Source organism: Lepidochelys kempii, chromosome 22, assembly GCF_965140285.1.
Source record: "Lepidochelys kempii isolate rLepKem1 chromosome 22, rLepKem1.hap1, whole genome shotgun sequence".
Lineage (NCBI taxonomy): Eukaryota > Metazoa > Chordata > Testudines > Cheloniidae > Lepidochelys > Lepidochelys kempii.
This window is the reverse complement of record NC_136401.1, coordinates 21,050,194-21,065,776: the sequence shown is the minus strand read 5'-3', so window position 1 is coordinate 21,065,776 and position 15,583 is coordinate 21,050,194. Positions and strand designations below refer to the sequence as shown.

Genomic DNA, 15,583 nt, shown 5'->3' with positions numbered 1-15,583 from the left:
GTATACAAACACCGGTATCTCTATATGGTGTGTGTGTGTGCTTAGTTAATATATAAAAAGATCTAATGGCACATAAGAATAACACATTTGTTGTGGTGTTCATAGTTCTGTAGGTTCAATAAAGTTATTATGTGCTGCAAATGGCTTCCTGGGTGGAGCTCTTGCAACGGGTAATCCAACGGCATGTGGGGAGGGCAGGGGTGTATATCCAGGGGTTAGAGCAGGGCAGACTGGATTCTGTGCCACTGACTCTTTCTGTGACCTTGAAAACGGTACTTTCTAAGTCCCTCTCTGAGCCTCGTTTACCCGTCTGGGAAATGGGCCTGAGTCTGCTTCATCTCTCAGCAGTGTGAGGTTTCGTTCACTCCATGTGGCATGTGCTTTGACGGAAGGTGACCGAGAAGCCTAAACTATTAGTCTGTTGCCTAAATTCCCCCCTCTCCCACCAGTTTTAATGCAATCCAGAGCTGTTCTAAACTGCTGTGTAGTGATCACATCCGCTACGTGTGTAACACACACAAATAGGGCACATCCACTTAGCACTTTTGCTGGAGTCCTGTAGGTGCAAAGAAGGAAGAAAGGCACAGAGGGTAAAATCCCATCAGGCTGAGAGACCATTGGGTGCTTTCAGAGTTGGATTGCTTTTAAGGTCAGAAAGGACCACCAGACTCCGCTAGTCTGACCTGCATGCCAGAGCGCACACAACTCCACCCGCCAATTACTGCAGCAAACCCTAACTTCTGTCTCAGCCAATTTGGAGCTGTTAGAAGGACATACCATCGAGATTTACAAGCATCAAGAGACGGAGAAGCCACCAAAGACTTTGGGTAGCTTCCCAGGGCTGATTACCCTACTGTTAAAATGTGCACATTAGTGCTAGTCTTAATTTGTTGAGTTTTTAAGCTTCCAGCCATTGGATTGCTTTTTGCCTTTTCCAGCTAGATTAAAGAGCTGTCCACTATCAATAATCTCTGCCCCATGTATCTATTTACAGCCTGTGATCACATCACCACTTTACCTTCTCTTGGATAACCTGAACAGAGGGAGATTCTCAGGTCTCTCACTATAGGGCAGGCTCTCTAGACTTGTGGTGTTTTTCTGAACCCTTTCCATTTTTTTAACACCCTAGTTGAAGTGCAGACACCAGAACTGGACACAGGATCCAGGACTGGTCTTACTCGTGCCTATAGACAGGAAACACCACCTCCTGCCTCTCCTTGCTATTTCCCTGGATCCAAGGATCACATTAACCCTCTTAGCTACAGCATCAGCCTGGCAGTTCATGTTCAACTGGAAAAAGAAAAGGAGTACTTGTGGCACCTTAGAGACTAACCAATTTATTTGAGCATAAGCTTTCGTGAGCTACAGCTCACTTCATCGGATGTTCAACTGGTTATTCATGGTGGCTGCCAAGTCCCTCTCTGTCTTGCTGAACAAATAAAAAGTCACAGGCCCTGCTCCAAGAAACTTACAATCTGATTTTAGCCCACTCAACTTCTGGAGGGCACATGGATCAACACTGGGTCAGACCAGAGGTCCAGTAAATCCAGTACCTTGTCCAGTGCCAGCTGCTTGAGAAGAAGGAGCAAGAAACCCTGCAGTGATGGGGTAACTCTTAGAAGTTGGCTTGTATGCTGAACATACCTGCCTACCCAGCCTGGTAGCCTTGCTGGAGGTCCCTGGAGTTTTCAAGGCAGGAGATTTTGTTATTTGCCGGTTGGGTTAACGTGGGTGGGTGAGAGAGAGAGGGTAGCCTCTCCCTACCCTGCACCATTCAGGAGCCCCCCAGACTGCTGTGCATGGGCCCCTACCCCTTCTCCAGAGCAGAGCGATATCTGAGCATCTGCATCTTGCCTCCTTTCTCCCAACACCTCCCCTCCAGGGAAGTGTAAGGAAATAATATTTCTTTACAAATACAAATGTTATTGAGCCAAATGAGAGAGATTATTATGGGCTTGTGGAATTGTCAGCAAATGTTGTTTAATTAGAGCGCAGACATAATACTCATCATTACCCTGTAGCTGGTTCTCTGATCTAAGGCTCTCTACCCCCAGGCTTCCTTGGCTACAATGAACTCCGCAAAGCAGACACTTTCCCTAACTCCCTCATCAAATACCTGCGCCAGACTCTCAAGGTTAGCGCGGTGGGGGTCAGCCGTGTTTAAATGTTGATTACAGAGTCAGCAGGAGCTGCTAAGATTTCTAATTAAGATTAAAGAATGCACAAGGCTTATAAATGGTTCTTAGGAATGTATAATTTGATTAGCCTGTTTTCTCATGGTACTTTAATTTCTGGATTAGTTAAGATGGCCTCTTATTGCAGGGCTCCTAACTGCTGCCTCGTCCCCATTCTGTACAGCCTCGTCAGCTGTGCACAGGAAGGGCCCGAAGCGCTCTCAGATCTCAGGGGGCAGTAGCGTCCCAGGGCTAGTTGGGAGACATGTGGTCCCAGCTCTTCCAATCCCTGGCTGTGTGACGTTGGGTGGGTGACTCGCTCTGTGATTCGGTTTCCTCATGTCTAAAGTGTGATAGCCGTGCAGCCCCTCTGCTGTAAAGTTCACTGGGCTCTGCGGGTGAAAAGCCCTCGATGATGATGATTTGTTATCTGTGTTGTGGTAGCCCCGAGGAGTCCTAGTCAGCAACCAGGATCCCAGTGAGCTAGGAGCTGCACAAACCGAACGAAAAGGTGGGCCCTGCCCCAAAGCACGTACAAGTATTGTTAGCGCAGTCTGCCCTGGAGCCAGTTCACAGACATACGCTCACATGCAAAAATAGCTATCTCCACACCGCCAAAAATAAAAGACCCGTGGCATGACTGTGGCTATAAAACCGCAGTGTAGATATTCAGGCTCGGGTTGGAGCCAGGTTCTGAGAGCCTACCCCTTTGCAGGGTCTCAGAGCCTGGGCTCCCCCCCCCAGCCTAAAGTCTGCACTGCAATTTTATAGCCTGATCCCTGTCAGCCTGAGTCAGCTGCCCTGGGCTCTGAGGCTTGGTATTGGTAAAGCTGGGACTGGTGCCTGGAGCTCATCTGATCTACTTATCCGTTTTGGTTGAGGTGGTTTTGGATACACTAAACACTGCAACTGTCAGTACCCAGGTAGTAAAGCCTTTAAAATGTGAACCCAGCCAGGGCATGGTGCTTACCTGTGCTCCGTTGCCTGTGATGTTCTTCCAGATTCTCAGTGCTTGCGAGGAGTTCACAAGGACTCATTGTGAACACAGACTGGTGCCTGTCACAAGGCTAGTGTTCAAATCATGATGCACAGTCCAAAAATAAAAAGCAGATGTCTATCCAGAGATACCAAAGCTCAAAAAGTGTGTGGTCCCAGCCGGGCCGCTTGAACACAGAGCTAATGGTGTACGCACAGCTTCGTGCTCTAAAGCAAAAACTTTAACTCCACCAACAGCCCTACAAAACACGGTTAATAAAACTCTGATAAGAAACAAAGAACCTGCCAGTCAGCACAGGAATGGTCAATACCAGGGTAAACATCAGTCCATGGTGCTTGTGCCCTATGCTAACACCCTAACAGCAGCTAGCATGGTCGATCTTCAAAGAGCTCTCTGCATGCTGCGGGGAAAGCAATAGCGCTGTGTTAGAGGGAGTGATGAGGCTCAGAGGGAGTATGGCCACAGAGGGTGTCAGTGTAAGGGCTGGGATTAGATCCCTGGAGTTCCTGCTTGGCTCATGCTTCTGTGCTCTCCCCACCAGGCCACACTGCTCCAGGCAAGCCGGCTGGGCCTCAGATGGGGCAGAGAGAATTATGCGTGGTCCTGCGCTGGGTGGTTCTTCAGGGACCTGCAGCAGTCACTCAGGCTGCGGGAGGAGTGTCACGTCTAGCAGGAGGCACCTGAAGGCTGAGTGTGGGTGCTAAAGGGAGGTCACACCCTTCCTGCTAGCTAGAGGGAGACAGCAGCAGCTCCTAGTTGGTAATTCAGATGGAGTCTGGAATTGATTCCCATACTCCCTTCTTTCATGAAGGAATCTACCATGAGACAAGGCGAGTCAAATGAGCTGGTTTGGCTGCCCACTCTCCTTCCCCAACTTGCACAGCCGCACTAGGCAGAGCAAGCAATGCTACAGAGCGAGTGCCCTACCTAGGGAGAATCTCTATTTATAATTTGATCCAAATAGGGAGGCGGGGAGTGGCAGGGAGCTATGCGCCAGCTCACAGGGTGTTTAAATGAGGGAGGACCGTGCCAGCCCTGGGCCGAGTTTCTGAGGTGCGGTTGCAGGTGACAAGCTGGAAACGGAAACCAGACTTCCAGCAGAGAGGCGTGAGATCTTGCCCGCATGGGTGTGCACAGTCCCTAGGTGTGGGAGGTGAGTTCCCATGTTCCGCTCACTGAAAACCAACCGAGCTGCTGCTTTGTCGGCAGAGGCAGGTCGGATCTATGAGGGGCAATCCACGCCCCCCCTCCAAGTTCTCATGGGGCCATTAGTACTTGAGATGTTCCGCAGGCTGTAGGCCAGCTGGGCCCAATAGGACATAACAGCGCCTGCTGCCTTCGAGTGGCATTTCCCCCTGTCCCACAAGGGTGGCCTGGGAAAACATCCAGAGTAGAGCCAGAGTGGTTTGGAAAGGCAGAGAAGGGAGGGTGAGATCTGGTGCCTCACGTGCTTAACCCAGTCCATCTGCACGAAGGGAGATGCCCATCTTTCCAGTCCAGTTTGCCTGACACCCACTGCAGATGTATGTCCTGTGCCTCCCACGGGGGGGCAGGCAATGGCCATGAGTGTATCATGTTACTTGGAGCTTATATGGGGGCGAGGAACACACAAGGTTTTTGCCACTTAGCGGCCGTGCTGAAGTCGCTAGTGCATTCCCTGTGCACCTGCTGGCCAGCCCTGCGTGCTCAGGCAGCTGAGCCTCAAAGCAGGGTATTCACAGGCCATATTACCGTGTTACTCATTGTACTGTGGGAGTGCCTAGATGCCCCGTCATGGCCCAGGACCCCACGGTGCTAGGCGTGGAACAGACCCAGGACAAAAAGACAGTCCCTGCCCCCAGGAATATGCAACGTAAGGAGCTGATGCCTCTCCCCGTCTCTAACACTCAGCTCATCTCAGCTCCAGGCAGCTCTTCTGGGTGGGCAGCCTGAGTTGCCAGCACCTCTCTGTGATGTGGCCTGACCTGGCCGGCCCTTGTCCCCTACCCTTCATGTTGGGTCGAATTTAAGGTGTGTGTAGAGCTGGGAGGGCCATTCCATTTGCTGGAGTCCCCCAGGGCTAGGGAGGAGAGAGGGTATGATTTATAGGGCTGCCATACATCCCCATCCCACCTGAGGAGAGCGCGTCACATTGATGGATCTGCCTCATTTTCATCGGGATTCACACGCCAGGGCAGGCAGCGTGAGGGGGGAAGGGGGCTATGCTCCAGCTGGGCTCTGGAGATGGAATCTGTTCACTCAGACAGCAACCAGGGGCCCGGTGGAGAGGGCTGGAGCACCATGGGCAGGGCTGGGCTGGCTTTTCGTCTTATACCCAAAAACAGTCCTGATCCGGCTGAGCCCAACCCTCCTTGCTCAGCATTTGCTGTGGTGTCACCTGCCTTGCCAGGGGAGAAAGACCTCCAGAGGGATCTGCCTGTGAACATTTAGGGCTTCTGCAGCCGCAGTGCTGCTTAGCCTACGCGAAACCTGCCTCAGGTGGCATGTGACTAGGATTCATCACTGAATTTGGTCCGCTGGTTGGATCATTAGCTAAGGATGGTCCTTTGTCCTTTTAAAGAGCTGTCTTGACCTAGGAGTGCAGGGAAGGATTGTGGCATACAGACCAATCTCTGACCCGTCCTTCCATGCCCTGTTAACAGGCTGTCAGAGGACACTGTCAAGCTTTAAATGTTATTGAAACTGTTCCCTAGTTCCCCCTGGTAACAGCACCCTGCAGGCTGTTAACGCTGGACAGACTGAAACACTGAACTGGCTTTTCATTCCTGATTCAGATTGTGCAGGGTTCCTTTCCCACCCTGTTTCAACTGGGATAGGTACTTTCGCTGCCTGGTTCTCATGCTGTCACCCCAGTACAATGTGGTAGGAGTCAAACTGTGAACTCGGCAGGGAATATTTAAATAACAAGCGAGCCACGTCCTCAGCAGGTGTAAATCAAAATCCACCGAGCTACCAGCTGGGGATCTGGCTCCGTGACTTCAATAAACAATGACAGAAGCTTCGGTATTCATTCTCAGTTTGATTTGTGAAATCTCCCGCACCTCCCACTGCCCAGCAGCATCCCCCACTGTTCTCTTCACAGATACCTATATTTTAGACTCCAGTTCCTTAAGAGCATCCCTTCAGCTCCAGCTAGGAAATGCTCTTAACGCTGGGCGATTTGCTTCTGTTTTGCTGGAGCTCAGAGTAACAGCAGCCCTGGCGGGAAGCTGTTTGAATGCAGGTGTTATTGGAGAGGAGAGCCTTGTACATGATGTGAGTACACAGACTGATTTGTCAGTGCGGTGACACGTTTAACGTTCCCGAGGACTTGGGGAGGTTGCCGATGTGAGAGCTTAGGAGGCTGCGTTGTTGTGTTCTGTGGTGCAGGACCTTAGTCCTGTGGCTGCGGGGGTGAACTGTGCCATGGCTAGAAAGCAGGGAAGGAGATGGCATTTGGGGAATAGACTCTGCACCGAGCTTTGCTTGGAGACAATAGATTTTGATGGCTGCCGTTCAGAGTCTGTTGTGAGAGGTGTTGCAGAGGCAACTGTAGAGTAGGTTTGTCTGGGTTCATGTCCCCAAGTCCCCCTTTGCTGAAGTGCAGAAAGTCTCATGGAAACTCAGCTGTCTTCCCCTAAGTGCCCATGTTCCACCCTTCTCCGCCGCGGCATTTGCACCTTCTTCCATGCTACCCCTTAGGTTTGGGGCCGGCTCACTTGCCTTGGAAGCCAAGGTGATGTTTCCCCTCCTTCAGATCCTTCCCAAGAGATGCTGCTTCCAGAAAGCCTTTCGGTTCTGCTCTCCCACGCCTCCCTGGAGCTTGCACCTTGACTCAGGCTCCAGTGCGTGTCAGATGTGTTCTCAGGCTGAATTAGCCCATGTGCTCCATAGTGATGGGGAGCAACTGGCCTGATCAGGTGGGGTGAATGTGATACTAAATATGTGTTAGCAAATTCGCATGCTTCGGCTGTGTCTTTGTGTGGTGGGGTCTGTATTAGAGGGGCCCATACTTAGAGAGGCTAGAGGCAGGAAACACCCCACAGCACATCTTTCCCCTTCTGGGATTCCCACCTCCCATGCTGAAGCCAGGAGGGAAGCTTTGGGAAGGAAGGCAGCTGCGGCAGGGTGTGACTTTTGGGGCGTGGAGGGGTCTCTTCCTTGGACACACCCCTCCCAAAGGAAAGTGGAGGAGTTGGTTCATTGCTCTCCCCAGAGCTGAGTTTGGACACGACTGTCGGTGACTAATGGCCACATGCCTGAGCGATGCCTTCAGCAAGCAGCACCTTGGCGCCAGTCTCGCCATCAGCATGGAGGGAGGCTCAGCTGAGGGGTCCCACCTTGGCCAAGCACTGAGAGGCAGGTTCCAGCTAAACCTCTCGGTGCTCAGACCACGCTGCAAGGACAATGAGCCCCAAGGAGACATCTCAGTTGCTCTTTGCCCACTGTCCGCACCGGCTCCTGGCACACTCTTCCCTACCGCTCTGCACGCCGTGTGCACACACAGCATCCTGCTCCCGTCTGCAGCATCAGGACATTGGTACCAAAGGCAAGCTGTTCCCAGCAATCAGCAAGCCGAGCCTCCCAGAGACCACATCAAAACTGTTGCCAGCGAAGAGCAACCCCCTTCACCTGAGCAGGGGACAGATGTGCATCAATATTTATTCGAAACTCCCAGGAAACCTGCATGAAGTGTAATTATCTCAGCTCAATCAACTCAGATTAGCATAACATCAAGTCACCCATCAGACTGGGGGTTTGATTTCTGGGATCAAAGCCGTGTGCTGTAGCTGCTGATTAATCGGGTGCAAGGGAGGCAAAAGAAGAAAGTAGCGCACTGCGCTGCTTTGATATTCCAGTTGTTGCTAAGTTTACTTTCTCCTTTTGGAACTTCGCTTTCCACCTTCACACCCTGTCTCTCAACTCAGGGATGTTCCTGTCGTCTGGCTCCAAGGTTTCTATAGCCCCCATCACCATAGATTGTTTATGACTTAAACTGAATCTCTCTAGCAAGGATCCTGGAGGACAGAGTTTCTTACCTCTTCTCCCCACCTTGGCTATAGGAGGGGATAATCCCGCTGGTTTTGGTGGGGATGTTTTGTCCAAGAGGAGGTGTCTTGCAGATCAAACTCCCCCCTCTGCTAGCTCTTTCCACATAGCTTTGCCCCAAAATGTTTTATCTCATGTACACATTTACTCTTAGTTATTGTTTACTCAGGTGGGAGTGTGGAGTTTAAAATCAGGGATTTTCAGCAATGAAAAGAAACTGTTAACAGATCCCAGAACAGTGAGCAGAGAATGAAGGACACAGGCTTGCAAAAGGCAAAGTGAATACACGCACAAAACCAATCATTTGAGATCTGGTTCCCTGCTTTCTACTGAGATAGGACGTGCCCTGCAGTAGCTGGTGAACCTCGCAGCCCACTACACAGCTCCCCATATCTCTCACCCTTTATCTCGCACACAATTCGTACAGAATCTTAGACACTAAAGTCAGTGCCTACTCCCACCCAGTCGGTTAGTCTGCGTTTTTCTAAAGCACCCATCACACCATTGCGTCCAATCACCAATGCAGGAAATGAAAACCTGTTGTCTGGCTGATGAGGATCATAGTCCCCTGGCCTCTGCACCATGGTACGTTGCCTGTTTCCCAGCTGTGCTATATAAATGGTAAGAATTCAGAGAGCTGATCAAAGGGTAAAAGCTCACTTAGTAAATATTTTTGCTCGTAAACAAGTGTCATGTTCCATTTGCTGCGATTCATGGATGGTGGCATTCATTACTCATAAGGGTTTGGAGAAACTTGAGCTGGTTGTGAAAATGGTTTTGAGTCCAGGAAATTTAATATCAGCACCCATAACTGTCACAATATGGGATGGTACGTACTTTGCAGTCACGATTTACGAACCGTGTTTAACTCATCTAGTTAGGGAACAGAAACACTGCCGTGGGATGATGTTTGAATGTGTCCTGCGTTAAGGGAAAAAGCAGGGTTGAGCACAAGGTTAGCATGCAGTAGAGACAAGGCCTCAGATGACCAACCACAAAGAGGGAGCAGTCAGTGTGAGCCGCTGGTTGAAACTCATTCCTACAAACAGTTCTGTGAATTGCTAGGAATAACAAATACAGTTGGTGAAACGTCAGGGCCGGTTCATAGATGATTCGCTAACAGAGCTTTTGCCTCCACAGAATAGCCTGCAGGATTGGGCCCTGGATCTGTACCTCACATTATTGTCAATAAACTCTAATAACCTGCTCAAACAGAGGAGTTTGTGTGAAGGATCAACTCTGCCTCTTACAGTCTGCCAGCTTCTTTCCAGCGTGGATCCTACCTCATGAGCCTAGGATACTGGCAGGGATGGGTATGCAGCATGCCACAGTTTCTTTAACATGGCTCATTGACCGGATTTTCGTTTTTTGCTTAAATTATCTTGACGTGTAGGAGAGAGTTAAAGTGAGGCTGCTCTGCATTCTCAGCACAGCTCTGTAATTCACTTGCATTTCCTTCCCTGCTTGTCTTTAAATTATCTTCCAAAGCGCAGAAGGGGGGTGTAAAAGATGTTGTTTCTTCATGGCTATTTTGATGTTGTAATTTGAATTCTGGGGGAGCATTTCAAAGGCAGTAAGCCAAAAACCAAACAAAACCCTGTCCTATCTAGCGGCGCCAAACACGTGGCTTGAATCAGCAGATGCCCTGTGGGCAACAAGGAACGGGGATGTTTTCATACCCCTTGATGACAAAGCAAACCAAGTTCTCTCTGGGATAGAACAGCAGCAGAAGAATGTTACCTTAGATCTCTTTGGTGGCAGCCAGTCAGCAGGGGTGATTGCAGCTCAGCGTCCCAGACCCCCTCTAAACAGATTTCTTCTTCACATATTTATCTCTGCACAAAATCACTCCCATTGCAACATCTTTTTTCCCGCTCTCCTCCCTTTAATTAAGAACTAAATATAGATCTTAATTAAAGCACTGATGAATTTAATTTAGAGTGGCATTACTGCCTTAACTTCCAGCGCTCAAAGCCTTGTTTGTATAATGTATAATATAAGCTAAATGAGTACTTACTTGTTCCCACCATAAATAATTCCCTTGCAAATCCCTTCAGATATGTCTCAGACACTAATCCATCTCCTCCTACAGAATATTCATGGGCACCAATCCTCTTTCTTCCTACCTCGCAGATTTTAATAACAAACCTCCAAACAGCTTGCAACCTTCCCTGTCTAAAATTAGCAAATAATGGGGGAGAAAAAGCAGGGGCATATCAGAGATAGAAGTATCTGCAATTTGGATTACACGTCAAGGTTATAATTTCAACCTTGAGGACCCTGACAAGGAGCTCTGGTTCGCTGTAGAAGCACATATGTAAAGCTGGATGTTACTTTGATTCTCCCAACAACCTATTCAGAAGCAAAGGGAATCAGGAATGCTATGGCCTGGCAATACCAGCCTCGATACTGAGAGTGGACTGGCTGCCAGCTCTTTCTCATTCTCTGGGCTGAGAGTGCTTTGCCAAATAAGGAGTATTCTCAACAAAACCACATACAGGGATTCTTGAGACATCTAATAGGGCAGTGAGCTGGGAATCAGGAGACCTGGTTCTGCCACAGACCTTCTGGGTGACCATGGCCAAGTCATTTTTCCCCCCAATGCTTCTGTTTCACCTTCCACCCTCTGTCTGTCTTGTCTGTTGAAGGGTAGGGCAGGGATTGTCTCACACCGTGTGTCTCTGCAGCACCTACCATAGTAGGCCACTGATCTTGGTGTGGCTCACTATGTCAATAGAGGCTGAGGGAGTGCAATCTTGGGAGAGATCTAGGGGGTTTGGAACGGCTCCAGTAGGGAATGGAGGTGGCTGCGTTAGAAGAGACCGCCTACAGGTTAGAAAATAACTCCTGAACTATTGGAGTTAAATTCAACTGCACGAGCAGGAGAGCTGGAAAGAACTGGTTCGGACTGGCTGTCCCCAAATCACACCCATGCTAAGCTCTAGCAAGATATCCCATCCCATGCAGCATTGCTGGCATGGAACCGTGTCTGATTGGCTCAGCGTCACTTGGCAGGAAGCTGTTACTTAGGAACATCTGAGATGATTAATCACCCCGCCCTCTCGGCACAGCTGAGCAAAAGGGAGAATTAGAAGAAATTCAGTAAAATACCCCAGGCTGCATGCTGAAAGAGAGGGGAAAGGTGTGTCCTGCAGTCAGCAACCCTTTCTGTGTCTGCTCGGTTCAGGCCAGAATATACAGTAGGTTGATGGCCCTAGGCTGCATGGTCTGTGTTTATTCAGCCTGGGGGCTGGAAAGCCAGAAAGAGCCGCATGGTCTATCTGCATCCAGCAGCCTCCATAAAAAATCCTCTTTACATCCGTTAGAGCAGAGCCCTTGCTCTTCTCTACCACGAAGGACAGAAGGGGTGATGTGCTTTCGGCCCTGTCCTTTAAGTCTGAGTTTTCTGAACCAGCTGCCTGCACCAGATCCCATTGTAATTCATCCCCTTCCACCCACGCCCCTAGGCAACACTCAGCATGTTTGATTCTCAAAGGTGGAGGGAGTGGGTGATATCATCTGGGAGCTGTTGCCAGTTTCTGCTTTGTGGCAGCAAATGCTGGGCCTTGGGGTAGATGAGAGCCATTGACGAATCGCATAGAATCCTTGCTGTGAGCAAAAGTGCCAGGGGATTCACTGATGTTACTAAAATTGACCTGCAGGTACCTCGGAAGGACTATGACTTTCTCTCTTTCCTGCTATCACTGCCTAGGGAGTACATCAGCCAGAGCACAGTGCCCCCTTTATAAAAAGCCATTTTGTTCTGAGCTAACACTGTCAGGCCTCATTGTTCCCAATATCTCCGAGCAATTTCTAAGCTAAAGGAGTGTTGAATAGTAGTGGAAATATGTCTGAACGTGCAAGGCCAGGTGACGCGCCAAAGGAGAGGATGTTGTCAGAGCGAGACTCTTTGCAGGAGAGCACGGGAAAGCTGCTCCTGGACCTTGGTTTGAATGGCAAGAGGAGATCATTTCCAATGCACCAGCCATGCACAGCTCCTGTGGTCCCTGTGTACTCCCAGAGAGATTTTAAAGTGATTTGAGAGGGCAGAGGGCACAGAGGAGTGGGCATCTGAGCAGTGTAAAGAAGGGGTCAACAACTCTTGCGTCTACAGGCTGCTGTGTACCACGGTCTGCCTAAACACCGGTCTGGAAGCGATGCCCATATGGCATTGTGAAGGGGAAGCAGAACATAAGGTTGGGGCTGGAGTCCCTAGTTCTTGGCTGCACTCTAGACATGCATTCCCCTTTGCCAGGGGAGACCGTCCCACCCAGTGATAGCTCTTCCTCCCCAGTCTCCAGCTGGTAGGGCCTCTGGGGGATTAATTGCTCCATGCTTACTAGTTTGAGGGTCCAATGCTGTAGTCCCTTGAAATGTGCTTACAGGTAGAAAAGTGGATAAGAATAACAATGTGGGACTCCGATTCCTCTTCAGTCATTCCAGGTCAGCTGTGCTCAGCGTACCAGTCAAGAAATGACCCCCCACCCCTACCCCCCGTACCCCTTTTCAGTCAGCCTGGGATGTGAAAATCTTGTTGTGTCCTTTCCCCTTCTATCAGCACTGTTGCTGAGAAGTATTCCGCTAGGGGCAATAGGCTGGTGGCTTTGTCAGAGATGCAGGAGCCAGGCTAGAATCCAGCTCGCTTTGCTGTCGTGGAAATGATATTGGCTTTGTGGTTTCTAACTGGAGTAAAAATCTCTTTCCAGAGAAGTGAAGTGCACAGGAGTGACTTGGAATCATGCCGGGCGAGCCCCCACTTGGACAATGGGGTGTTTTTATCATGTTAGATAACTCGTAGGCACAACCCTGACAAGCCACAGTGAGCAGATTTCTTGTGTGAGAAGGGGCTACTTTCATAAGGTTGTTTTTCTAATTAGGAAACAGAGGATGTATTATGCAAAGTGCTTACAAGAAGTTCAGCCTAGCAGATTGCTCAGTAAATGGAACCCCCCAGTGCGGGGTTTTTTAAAGGATGATACTGCCAGAAACGGACCGTTCCACTCTTCTTGCAATTGGGGAAAGCTCTGGGTGTTTAAAGTTTGGAAGCAGGATTAGTATGGAAAACGTAAAGCAACTGTGAATGCTTAATAAATGAGATGTGCAGCAATGATGGGTGGCAAAGGGGTGTTGGGTGGATGAATACATACTCAGATACTATGGTAATGGTGGCCCAATAAGTATCTGAGGTAAGCCAGATAGTGGAGCTGGATTCCGCATTTGATTAAGCAAGGCACCACAATCAAGTATCTCTCCAGAGCGGGGCCTGGAGACCAGCGCTTGGGTGGAAAAAATAAAAAGCCTGCGTTTTCCCCGTACTCAGCCACGGTTTTGTCTGTCTTGCTCAAATTATTATTTTTTTTAAGCTCCACTTTTATTCCTTAAACATATAGCAAACTAATCAATTGATTTTCTGATACAGCCTAAGCCGTGTGAACCTTTTATAGGAAGCAATGGTGAGCGGATAGAATTGGCATTAAGGATAACCCCTCCTCCCACAACTAAAAATCCCACTGATCAGAGACTTAATGGGCAGCTTAAAGCATTTGTGAGAGAAATGATCAGTCAGTGCTTGAGGGCTGTGTAACATTACACAGCCTAATGCACAAAGCTATCAACCAACTCCAGCCAGAATGTAGGGGACTGGAATACTTTTTCCCCAGTGGCCATCTGTCCTCCCCATCATCTAGGATCCCAACTTAGATGGGCTTTCTAGCCTGATTCCCTTTTCTGTGTATATGCTTCCCATATCGACGCATGGGTGGGAATGGGTGTAGGATGTAATTTGCCATCTGCAGAGCTGTACTTTTGAGAAATAAGCCTAAATATTGGAGGGGCTATAAGAAGTAGACTTCTGTACAATGCATTCCAGTGGAAGAAGGGGTGTTGGTGTGTATAGGAGAAAGACCCTGCTTACTGTACTCTGGATGGGCAGAAGTCTGACCATAGAGTAAGAGACTAAATGAAAAGCCAATAGAAAACCATCCAGACCTTCATTAAAACCAAAATGCGGGCCATTTTTTCTCAGCAGTATTGAAAAGTAGAGAAATGCCTTTCTCCCCAGGTGTGGAGTGAAATCCCTGGGAGAGAGGGATACTATCCATAGTGAGCCAGTGAGTCATTAGCACTGTCCACAACAGCTGGCCACTGTTCGTTTAGTTCTGACTTGGAGGGAAAGATCCCAGTTCCAGGACCAGGCATCAGAAGGAATCAGCCATGCTGGGAATCACCTCACCCTAGGAGCAGCGTGCAAATGTGATTGTTCCTATTGGCTCAGAAGAGAGACTAACGTAAGGACTTCTAGGGGCTGCTGTAATCTTCATCCTTGCACCTTGCTTCAGAAAGAGCTCCTGGCATGAATCTGAAAAACAGCTTTTTTTCTTTATTTCGTAGAAGTTACCTACTACAGGACAGGCCTAACAAAGAAAATAACAGAACGCCACTAGCCGTCACCTTCAGCCCCCAACTAAAACCTCTCCAACGCATCATCAAGGATCTACAACCTATCCTGAAGGACGACCCATCACTCTCACAAATCTTGGGAGACAGGCCAGTCCTTGCTTACAGACAGCCCCCCAACCTGAAGCAAATACTCACCAGCAACCACACACCACACACCAGAACCACTAACCCAGGAACCTATCCTTGCAACAAAGCCCGTTGCCAACTGTGTCCACATATCTATTCAGGGGACACCATCACAGGGCCTAATCACATCAGCCACACTATCAGAGGCTCATTCACCTGCACATCTACCAATGTGATATATGCCATCCTGTGCCAGCAATGCCCCTCTGCCATGTACATTGGCCAAACCGGACAGTCTCTACATAAAAGCATAAATGGACACAAATCAGACGTCAAGAATTATAACATTCAAAAACGAGTCGGAGAACACTTCAGTCTCTCTGGTCGCTTGATTATAGACCTAAAAGTGGCGATTCTTCAACAAAAAAACTTCAAAACCAGACTCCTCCCAAAAGACCAACCCCCCCCCCCCCCTACTGTTCCTCACCATGTTCTTGTCAACTGCTGGAAATGGCCCACCTTGATTATCACTACAAAAGGTTGTTTGTTTTTTTTCTCTCCTGCTGGTAATAGCTCACCTTAAATGATCACTCTCCTTACAATGTGTATGGTAACACCCATTGTTTCATGTTCTCTATGTATATAAATCTCCCCCCTGTATTTTCCACTGAATGCATCCGATGAAGTGAGTTGTAGCTCACGAAGCTTATGCTCAAATAAATTTGTTAGTCTCTAAGGTGCCACAAGTCCTCCTGTTCTTTTTGCGGATACAGACTAACACGGCTGCTACTTTGAAACCAGCTTTTAAACAACAATGCAATCAAACAAGCTTTGAAACAAAATCCCTTCTCAGATTTCC

The 15,583-nt window shown here is 49.0% G+C and overlaps 1 protein-coding gene and 1 long non-coding RNA gene across 2 annotated transcripts in view; one reads left to right on the top strand and one right to left on the bottom strand.

The window, feature by feature from the left end:
• Window positions 1-6,517, bottom strand: part of APOC3 (apolipoprotein C3) — a 177,567-nt gene extending 171,050 nt beyond the window's left edge. The window contains exon 1 of the mRNA XM_073321151.1: window positions 6,514-6,517. The gene's annotated coding sequence lies outside the window, so the exon portion shown is untranslated. The remainder of the gene's footprint in view (window positions 1-6,513) is intronic.
• Window positions 6,301-15,583, top strand: part of LOC140901752 (uncharacterized) — a 157,439-nt gene continuing 148,156 nt past the window's right edge. Inside the window, exon 1 of the long non-coding RNA XR_012155948.1 lies at window positions 6,301-6,426. This is a non-coding gene — a long non-coding RNA (uncharacterized LOC140901752). The remainder of the gene's footprint in view (window positions 6,427-15,583) is intronic.